Source organism: Prosopis cineraria, unplaced genomic scaffold, assembly GCF_029017545.1.
Source record: "Prosopis cineraria cultivar Desert tree isolate PC_DT_omini unplaced genomic scaffold, ASM2901754v1 PC12, whole genome shotgun sequence".
NCBI classification, from domain to species: Eukaryota; Viridiplantae; Streptophyta; class Magnoliopsida; order Fabales; family Fabaceae; genus Prosopis; species Prosopis cineraria.
In genome coordinates, this window is record NW_026555343.1 from 33,538,384 (window position 1) to 33,548,662 (window position 10,279).

At 32.4% G+C, this 10,279-nt stretch overlaps 1 pseudogene; it reads left to right on the forward strand.

Annotated features, from left to right (window-relative positions):
* The first annotated feature begins 1,843 nt into the window (after positions 1-1,843).
* Positions 1,844-9,971, forward strand: LOC129289267 (beta-glucuronosyltransferase GlcAT14A-like; annotated as a pseudogene).
* The last annotated feature ends 308 nt before the right edge of the window (positions 9,972-10,279 follow it).

Genomic DNA, 10,279 nt, shown 5'->3' on the forward strand with positions numbered 1-10,279 from the left:
GGAATTGGATACTTTCGGAAAAGCCTTAGCTGCAGCCATAATGAAGATTTGCCCTTTTCTATTATTATTTATTCAGCCACCCCTTTTCAAGCACCTCATTTACACCGCACATCCACTTCTATTCATTTTACCACTCTTAATTTACCCCCATATGTATATATGGAGAGAGACAGAGAGCAATAATTAGCCGTAGGATTTCAGAAATGATTGGTCCCCAATAACCCAAAAAAAAAAAAATCATAGTATTAAAATCCAATCCTTAGTTCAACTTGTGAACCAGTGGATTAGTATTTGATCGATTCAATTAAGACATTTGAACACGCCAATTAGGTTGGATTTTTCTTTTCTCCCCTTTGTGAACTTGAAATGACATTGTTTTGTTTTGAGTTAAAAATAACAAATACTTCTCTAATGCTATTTATATGATAGAGAGAGAATATTAATTTTTGTTAAAAATAACAAATACTTCTCTAATGCTATATAATGGTAGAGAGAGAAGATTAATTTGATCATATTTATAGGATATTTATTTATTTTTATTTTCTCATCTTTATTAAGTGTTAAAAAAATATTAAAAATAGTTTTTTTTGTCTTTGTTAAATGTAGGGGTGAAAATTTATTAAATTTTAAAACAGTGTTAATGAAATTTAAAATTTTTTTTTGATTTCAATAAACTATATTAAAAATAATTTATAAATATCATTAGAGAAAAAACATCATGTCAAATGTGTGTTTGTTTGCCTGTAGAATTAAAGTCAATTGACATTGACACAACAATATCAAAATCAATATAAAATGTCAAATCTTATTATTAAAAAAAATAAATTTTACAATAAGATGCATAATTAGATGGATCATACAGGATATATGTAGTGTTTCTCTCATGAAATGCTATTTGGTTATTTATTTATTTATTTTGGTTAAAAAAAGTTGGCCTTTTATTTAACTAATGCACGTTGATACAAGTCATGGTAAAAAAAATAAATTAGATGAGACTTATATCTCTAATTTTTGTTGTATGGGTTCAAATCCTTATTTGACTACTCAAGTTTTATAATAGTGACAACATCTTAGTGCACAAAGATTTTTTATTGATAAAAATAATAATGATAAGTCATTCAATCTATTTTAGGATTGACCATGCCTTGTGCATAGGTGTCAATGCCTTTAGTGGCTGTTTATATCATATCATATCTAGTATACAATGATTTTTTTTTTTTTACTTTTACAAATTAAAACTAACAAGTTTTTGAGTAATTTAGAATTGACTCATATGTCAATGCTTTTATTAATGGTTTATGTCATGAGGAAGTGGCTCCTAGATCCTCACTACAAATAGGAAATTAAGTTTTTTACAATTTAATTAATCCAATCATTATTGATTAAAAAGGTGATTTTTTTAATAACAAATCTAAATAAATTTTTTTTTCAAGAATAATTATTTTGTGGGTTCGCTGTCATTAACTTGAGCATTATTTTCTTTTTTTTCTTGTTATCATTCGCATATTCACTCAATTCATATGATAGTATCTTGATTATAAATCTTTCTATACAAACTTTGCTTGTAATCTTTTTTGGCTCAAATCTTTCTATAACTACTCAAATTTTGTATTGTTGACTACATCTCTATTCATAGAGATTCCCCTTCGCTCAAAAACTAACAAGTTTTTGAATGGCTTGAAATTGACCTATGCCTAATGTATAAGTTTGAGGGTTCTTAGTGACAGTCTATGTCTATGTCATGAGGACTTGGATCATTAATCCTCATTACAAATAGGTGATTATAGGTTAAGTCTCTTACAATTTAATCCAATGAATTTTTAGTAACAAATCAAAAGAAACAATGTTTTTCAAGAATATTTATTACTTATGGTTTGTTATCATTAAAATAAACACTACTTTCTTTTTTACTTGTAATCATTCACATGTTCATTTTAGTTTTATATTGGCAACATCTTTTTATATGGAGATTTTTTTCCGCTCAAAAACTATCGAGTAACTTAAAATTAACCTGTGCTTTGTGCATGAATAGGTGTTAAAGCTTTTAATAATAGTTTATATTAGGGGGTTATGGACCCCTGATCTTCATATTAAGTTATTTATAATTTAACCCAATCATTACTTATTAAAAAGATGATTTTTTTAGTAACAAATTAAAAGAAAAATTGTTTTTCAAGGATAATTATTATTTTTGATTCATTATCATTAAAATAAACACTACTTTCTTTTTGCTTGTAATCATTCACATATTCACTCAAATCATGTATATGATATCATCTTGATCATAAAATGCTCAACTAAGTCACTAACCCATCAAGTTCGCAGGGGAAAAAAAATAAGTGAAGAGGCATTAGATTTATTCAAGAATTATATTATAGAATTTAATTGATTATACGTAAAATAATGAAAAGATATGCTTTGATGATGCAGGCAAAGAGATCTGAATCAAATAGTTGTGGACCCCAGTTTATATTATGAAACTAGCAGTGATCTTTTCTTTGCGATGGAGTCTCGATATCCTCCTGATGCCTTCGATATATTTGAAGGTCGGTTATTTATTTCACACCCCACACAAAATATAATCATCCTCTTAAAGTTTGGATTCAACTTCTCTATAAATAATTTTTATGATTTTTAAAATTTAGGGAAAATGATAAATAAATTTTTTTTAAAATAGACAAATAATAACAAAGAGTACTACGAAATGAGAAAATTATTCTACAGTTTCTAAGGACTTCTCTAATATTGTGAAATTACATTTTTGATAATACAAAGCGTAGTCATTAAAATTTAAATTGAAGTTGTTAATAACAAAGGTAAAGATATTAATATATAAAACATACTCCTTCCATTAAAAAATGTGAGGCATTTTTAATCGAATCTCATCCCTTAATAAAATAGTTACTTACTTTCAAACTAACCATATCTTTTCATATTTACCTTTATTAAATACCCTACAATAAATATAAAGTCATTCATCAATAGGGGTACTTTAAAAAAAAAACAATGATTACACTTTGAAAGACTAAAAATGCTTTACATTTATGAACACCTAACTTTTCAAAAAATACTTTACATTTTTGAACGGATGGAGTAGGTGTTATTGCATAACTAAAATGAAAGTATGGCCAGTTATATTGTTAACACATAAACTGAAGTTATCAATTATTATGCTAAAGTTGTTAAGGCAAGCATCATACTTGTTATTGCATTATTAAACTAACAAGTAACAACTACATTTTTTATATTAACAGTTTTGCTTTTGCTATTAACAAGTTTAGTTTAGGTTTTAATAACTATACTTTTTATTATTTTGTTGCAGGTTAAAAATATAATTTTGCAAAAAAAAAAATTACGTTAGATAAGTGCAATATCCTCCTTCTCAAATCATGATTACCTCCAATTCTCAATTAATTAAGAGTTGGATTAAGGTAAAAATAAATTTACCAAGTTCTCAAATAAGTCGTAAAGGTAGGATCTCAAGTTTTCAAACTTAAAGCCATTTCAAAAGACTTTACAACTAATAAATCAGAGTTATTAACTATGTGAAAGTATGAGATCACTTTAAGGATCAGTGCATTTGCTAGGGAATCATAAAATAATTTTGTGGTTTTCAGGGGCATGCGCCACAGCTTATTGAACAAGCGTTTGTGGCTTGTTTACCTTTGTCCCATGCATTGTGGTGCATTGCACAGTTCATGACAGCAAACTTCTACTGTTAATTGGACAATTTTCAGGGAAACTTCTTACGTGTTCCATTCCTCCGTCCGACATTTAATTGATGTGAACTAGGTGTCTATAGAAAGCTCATTTCAAACTTTAATTAATGGCTTAGGTTACATACTCAAATTATTACTTATTCAAAACTTGGACATTTTTTTTAAAACTTACACTTTTACAAAATTTTCCACCAAAACAAAGTGTCCAAAACTCATTCCACAAGCCAAAAGCCATAAACACCTTTCTAACCACATATAATTGACCAAAACTAACCTATGCAGTGCGCCACATCATACTAAATACTTATAAATTATATTTTTAATGCTCAATGTAACAGCCCTCCTGGGTCACCACTGCCTCTCCAGGGTCTTTTCCCAGGCGCTGGACAACACACATGTCACCACATGATTGCCGGCTTTCCCACTGGTGGTACAGTGGTTATTCCTCACCCCACCCTCACGGGGGTCTTTTGGAACCTCCCCAGACTCGAACCTCCAACCTCTACCACCTTAACGAAGTTGAGGCGAAGTCTGGTACCATTGAGTCAAGTGGACTCAGTGGTACCAGACTTCGCCTCAACTTCGTTAAGGTGGTAGAGGTTGGAGGTTCGAGTCTGGGGAGGTTCCAAAAGACCCCCGTGAGGGTGGGGTGAGGAATAACCACTGTACCACCAGTGGGAAAGCCGGCAATCATGTGGTGACATGTGTGTTGTCCAGCGCCTGGGAAAAGACCCTGGAGAGGCAGTGGTGACCCAGGAGGGCTGTTACATAAAAGGCGCCTTTTATGTAACAGCCCTCCTGGGTCACCACTGCCTCTCCAGGGTCTTTTCCCAGGCGCTGGACAACACACATGTCACCACATGATTGCCGGCTTTCCCACTGGTGGTACAGTGGTTATTCCTCACCCCACCCTCACGGGGGTCTTTTGGAACCTCCCCAGACTCGAACCTCCAACCTCTACCACCTTAACGAAGTTGAGGCGAAGTCTGGTACCATTGAGTCAGTTGACTCAATGGTACCAGACTTCGCCTCAACTTCGTTAAGGTGGTAGAGGTTGGAGGTTCGAGTCTGGGGAGGTTCCAAAAGACCCCCGTGAGGGTGGGGTGAGGAATAACCACTGTACCACCAGTGGGAAAGCCGGCAATCATGTGGTGACATGTGTGTTGTCCAGCGCCTGGGAAAAGACCCTGGAGAGGCAGTGGTGACCCAGGAGGGCTGTTACATAAAAGGCGCCTTTTATGTAACAGCCCTCCTGGGTCACCTCTGCCTTTCCAGGGTCTTTTCCCAGGCGCTGGACAACACACATGTCACCACATGATTGCCGGCTTTCCCACTGGTGGTACAGTGGTTATTCCTCACCCCACCCTCACGGGGGTCTTTTGGAACCTCCCCAGACTCGAACCTCCAACCTCTACCACCTTAACGAAGTTGAGGCGAAGTCTGGTACCATTGAGTCAAGTGACTCAATGGTACCAGACTTCGCCTCAACTTCGTTAAGGTGGTAGAGGTTGGAGGTTCGAGTCTGGGGAGGTTCCAAAAGACCCCCGTGAGGGTGGGGTGAGGAATAACCACTGTACCACCAGTGGGAAAGCCGGCAATCATGTGGTGACATGTGTGTTGTCCAGCGCCTGGGAAAAGACCCTGGAAAGGCAGAGGTGACCCAGGAGGGCTGTTACACTCAACCCCTTAATTTAAATAAAAAGGGGAGCTCTAAATCTCGTTAATCAACAATTTATCCACATGAAACACATTTCTAACACAACTCTTATTTGCACTAGTATTTTGGCCCTGTTATAGATATCTCAAGCCATATGCATACATCCTAAGACCTAAAATACGCTTTACAACTCACAAAACATATAATGCAAGTAAACTTCATTATGGATTAGTCCTAGTTAACAATATTAATTATCATATACGCATGAATACTCAAAGGATAAAAGACACCTACTAATAGGATGACAATCTTATGCCTCTAGTTGTTTTCCTCTGTCTCGTCCTCTTGAGCTATTCTCTGTAATATTAAACCACTCAGTGATCAAGGTCCAACTAACTCATACTAATACATGTCAATTAATTTAGATGCAAGTGACAAGTTATTAAGCAATTTCAAAACATGGATATATTTAGAGCATAACTTAACTATTTAGTTCTCATCAATACATACATATGAAATAGTGATTGACAACAAATCATAAACATGTTTCAAGAGCTTACAACCTCATTCTCATTTACAATGGTACATACTCTTGAGATGTTAATCAAATAAATAATACTTCATAAAGAACAGGCTTTCACACATTTTATTTCACTAGGGTCAAAATATAGCAATCATGTGCCCTTTCTCACTACATGCATGATTACACCTTCCTTATATCCTTCTTATTCATTTGACATGAAATTGTGGGCTATTACACATTAGGTTCATTTATACACTAAGACTATCCTAGCAAAAATACTTATGAGTGGTTACCTAGCTAAGGTTTCCCTTCTCACTTGTAGGTCACAGTTTTCCTCATTTCTCAGACTTTGGAGTGTCATTCTCTCTAGACTAGCTTCCTTATTGAACAAGTAGATAATTAGTTAGGATCGAGTCTTTCATTGAACTAATGGGATAATCCCTCATTGAACAAGTGAAACAATATATATACAACAATCTAGGTATGCCATCAATTCAGATGGGAGCCTTATCATGTAGATTTAAATCTCTACCCCTCTAATTAGGTGAACTCTCGTCTCTCAAGATCATGCAATGCATAGATATGCACAATTCAAAGCATGCATGTACTCAATTATCAAGCATGCATCATCTAATTGTTGCATCCAATCATATATATGATAATCACAATAATATAGACAATCAAATTGTTGAACTCTGCGTTACCAATCTCATTGAATTCTGCAATTTTACAAATCATTGAACTCCTAATAAACACATATCATTGAACTCCCAATAAATCACAATATGAGAATCCATTAGTATTGTTTCAAGAATTTCATATAACAAATCAATGAACTTGCAAAAATCAACATAGTAGATCCTCAAACAATTCATACCACAAATGCATTTCATTTTATTTCACATATTTCAATGATCAATTATCAATCAATAAACTAATTAACATAAAAAGGTATAAGATGGAATTCTCTCGATTATCTCAAACCTTTGAGAGATCATATGTTTCACCCCTCAATTATTCATTTCCAAAGCTTCCAAGGAGCTTGAATGGTGTTATAAGGTTACTTTACAAGCATTTACAATATGATTCATCAAAATCCACATTTAGGCTAATTTTCACTAATAACTCAACATTTCTCCACTCTCAAGATTCATTCTTTATCTTATGAAAATACTCGTAGGGTTTCTTAGCTTGCTCTAACCCTCATTAACATCATTGAACTCTTTAATGGCCATTAATGGAAGCATGTTGTTCCCAACCATCATATTTATGGTGAAATTTGCATATTCAATGCTCTCCAACCACCAATCCTCATACAACCATAAATACTAAATTTCATTAACTTAATCTACTCTCGTTAACTCTATTTAAGTCAATGGGTTTGGATCCATAACATATAAGAACGAAAAAATCATCATCCTTATCCAAACTCTAACTTTCCATATCAAGAAAATAGATGAGAAAGATAGATTTAGGTATGGAAAGCTCATCTTTAATGTTTATGAGCTCCAAAATATTCTCAATATTTGGATTCCTCAAGCCTTAGCAGAGCATTTTTGTCTCTCCTTCATTTCTCTTTTTTTTCTCTCCTCTTCTGCACAATTTCATGATTTTATTTTGCAAAAAAAGTGTCTATGTGTTGTGGCACATGGCACAAAGAGTATCTCTCCATGTGTGTTAGCATACATGTGTTGCAATGACCTAATCCATGAGCTATGGCGTGTGGCATAGAGCCTTCTCTTTCAGATTTTCTTCCTCTTTTCATTCTTGAGTGACTTGACTTCCTTTGGATTCGTGTTTAGAGCTAAAAATGTAAAAACATGCCCGTTAAACCTTTCTAGCTACACACCTTAGTAGTAAACTTACATTACTCTAATTCAAGTTTCATTAATCCGATTTAAAATTTGAGGATGTTACAATAAGTCCCTAAAAACTTTAAAGAAATTATCTCATTTTATAGTACTCTTTTGTCATTTGCCTATTTCAATTGGATTAGTTTGTCATTTTTTGAAAAAAAAATTTAACAATAAACCTTCTTGATTGTACTTTTAAATGTATGTAAATAATTTATTGATTATTAATTATTTTGTAATTTTATTAACATGGTGGGACACTTTAAGGGATTTCTCTACAAAAGACAAAATTTCAAGAAAATTATTTGTACATAATCAGAAATTTAAGGGGTTGTACAAAAATAAAGTGAAATTATAGTGTCACCAATTTATATATTTCATTGTTTGTTAGTGAAATGGTAGAATCATACATAATAAAGGGATTATTTGAACAAGATTAAAAATTAGGAATAATTTATAACTAAGTTTTGAAGATTGACATGATTATCTATATAAAACTCAAAAATTAAGGAATCCATATATCAATATAAATTTATAGTAAGGCTTATTATTTATAATTACATAATAAACAATATGACTTATTTTTTGCATTTGAAGTAGGGTTAATGAGTAAATAGGACTTTGAACTCTTGCTCAAAACTCTTCTTGGACCCTAAACTCTTAAAATATGTAAAATAAACCCTAAACTTTTAAATTCATAGCAAAATAAACCTTGACTGTTAACTTTCTAATGCCATTATTGTCCATGTGGGTATTATAACAGTCAAAGTCAAATTTGAAAGAAAATAAACCCTGAACAATACCTGCATGGACAGTAAAGGTATTAAAAAGTTAATGGTCAGAGTTTATTTTGTTATGAATTTAAAAATTTAGGGTTTATTTTGAATATTTTAAGAATTCAAGGTCTAAGGTGATTTTTGAGCAAGAGTTCAGGATCTTATTTACTCATTAACCCTTTCAATTAATACATAAATTATGTAGTTAATTAGATACATTCTTCATATATGGTATGGAATCTGAAATAAGTTGCACAAGTAATAACTTATGAGTAACCCTAGATTTAATATGTAGTGATGTTGATTAGGGGAAACGACATTTAGGTCCCAAAATTTAATTTAGTAATAAGTTCCTAAATTTTTTTGCTAGAATATAAATTGTAAACATTGACTCAACAGTTGAAAATATAAGAATCTTAACTACAAATCATTGCAATTGATGACTTATAAAACTTAAATGCTTGATTTGTAACCACCGGAGTCCAATGTTTGCAACAATTTGAATCAATTTTTGCAATTTATCTTTTAAATTTTTCTAAAAATATTTATTATTATTATTGATAGAATATGGATTGTAAACTTCGATGATTCAAATCTTGCAAGTATGATAACTTTATTTCTAAATAATCAAAAGTGACTTATAAAAATTAAATGCTTGATTTTTCAACTGACATAATATATTTTTATATTTACAACTATTTGAATTGATATTTATAATTTATTTTTTAGCAAATTCTTTAAAATGCATTTACTTTTTATATGTTGAATTGAAGTGTCGTTTCTCCTATAGTGGTTAATATATCTAATATGTGATGTGACATGAAATAAAATGATAATATAGGATCACCATGGATGATATTTACAAGAGCTTTCATGGATTACTGTGTGAGTGGATGGGACAACTTACCTAGGAAGTTGCTGATGTTCTTCACCAACATGGTCTACCCTGTGGAGTCCTACTTCCACACATTGTTATGCAACTCCATGGATTTCCACAACACATCCATAGACAACTTCCTCATGTTCTCTCTCTGGAACACAGACCCTTTCGAGTTTGAATTCCTTGATCTCTCTCACTATGATTCTCTATTGGAAAGTGGCGCTGCTTTTGCTTGTCCCTTTGCTGAGAATGACTTGATTCTTGACAAGGTTGATGATACGATCCTTAACACGTGTTCTAATGGTCTTGTTTTTGGATAATGGTGCTCAAAACCAGCCACCAATCGTAATAATCACACCATAGAGTTTTCTTCTTCTTCTTTAAAAGATGATGATGATGATGATCAAGAATTGTTGTTGTCTTCTGCTAATATTGATTCTATAAAGCCTAGGTTACATGGGATCAAGCTTAAGACTTTATTGTCTCATGTTGTTAAGAGGAGGGAATATAGTACTAATCAATGCCAAAAAACTTTGAATCCAAGTGAAATTAAAGTTAATTAGTTTGACTTGGATTCACAAGTTTAATTAAACATTGAGAGGTGGTGAATTTTTTTTTCCCCCTCTGAAGTGAAGTGAGAATGGTAATATTTGTAGCTGGATTTGACTTCCCTCTCATCTTCTTCTCTTCTCATTTTTTTTGTTCAATTACTAATTAGAGGAATTTAGGTTTAAAGGAAAATATTATTGTGCATGTTTCTTATTTACATCTCCTTATAGACCCTATTATTATATTTTGTTTCCTTTTGCCTTCAAGTATTTCAACTTTTTTAGTTTTTGGCAAATCAAACATGTCAACTTTACTCTCTAAT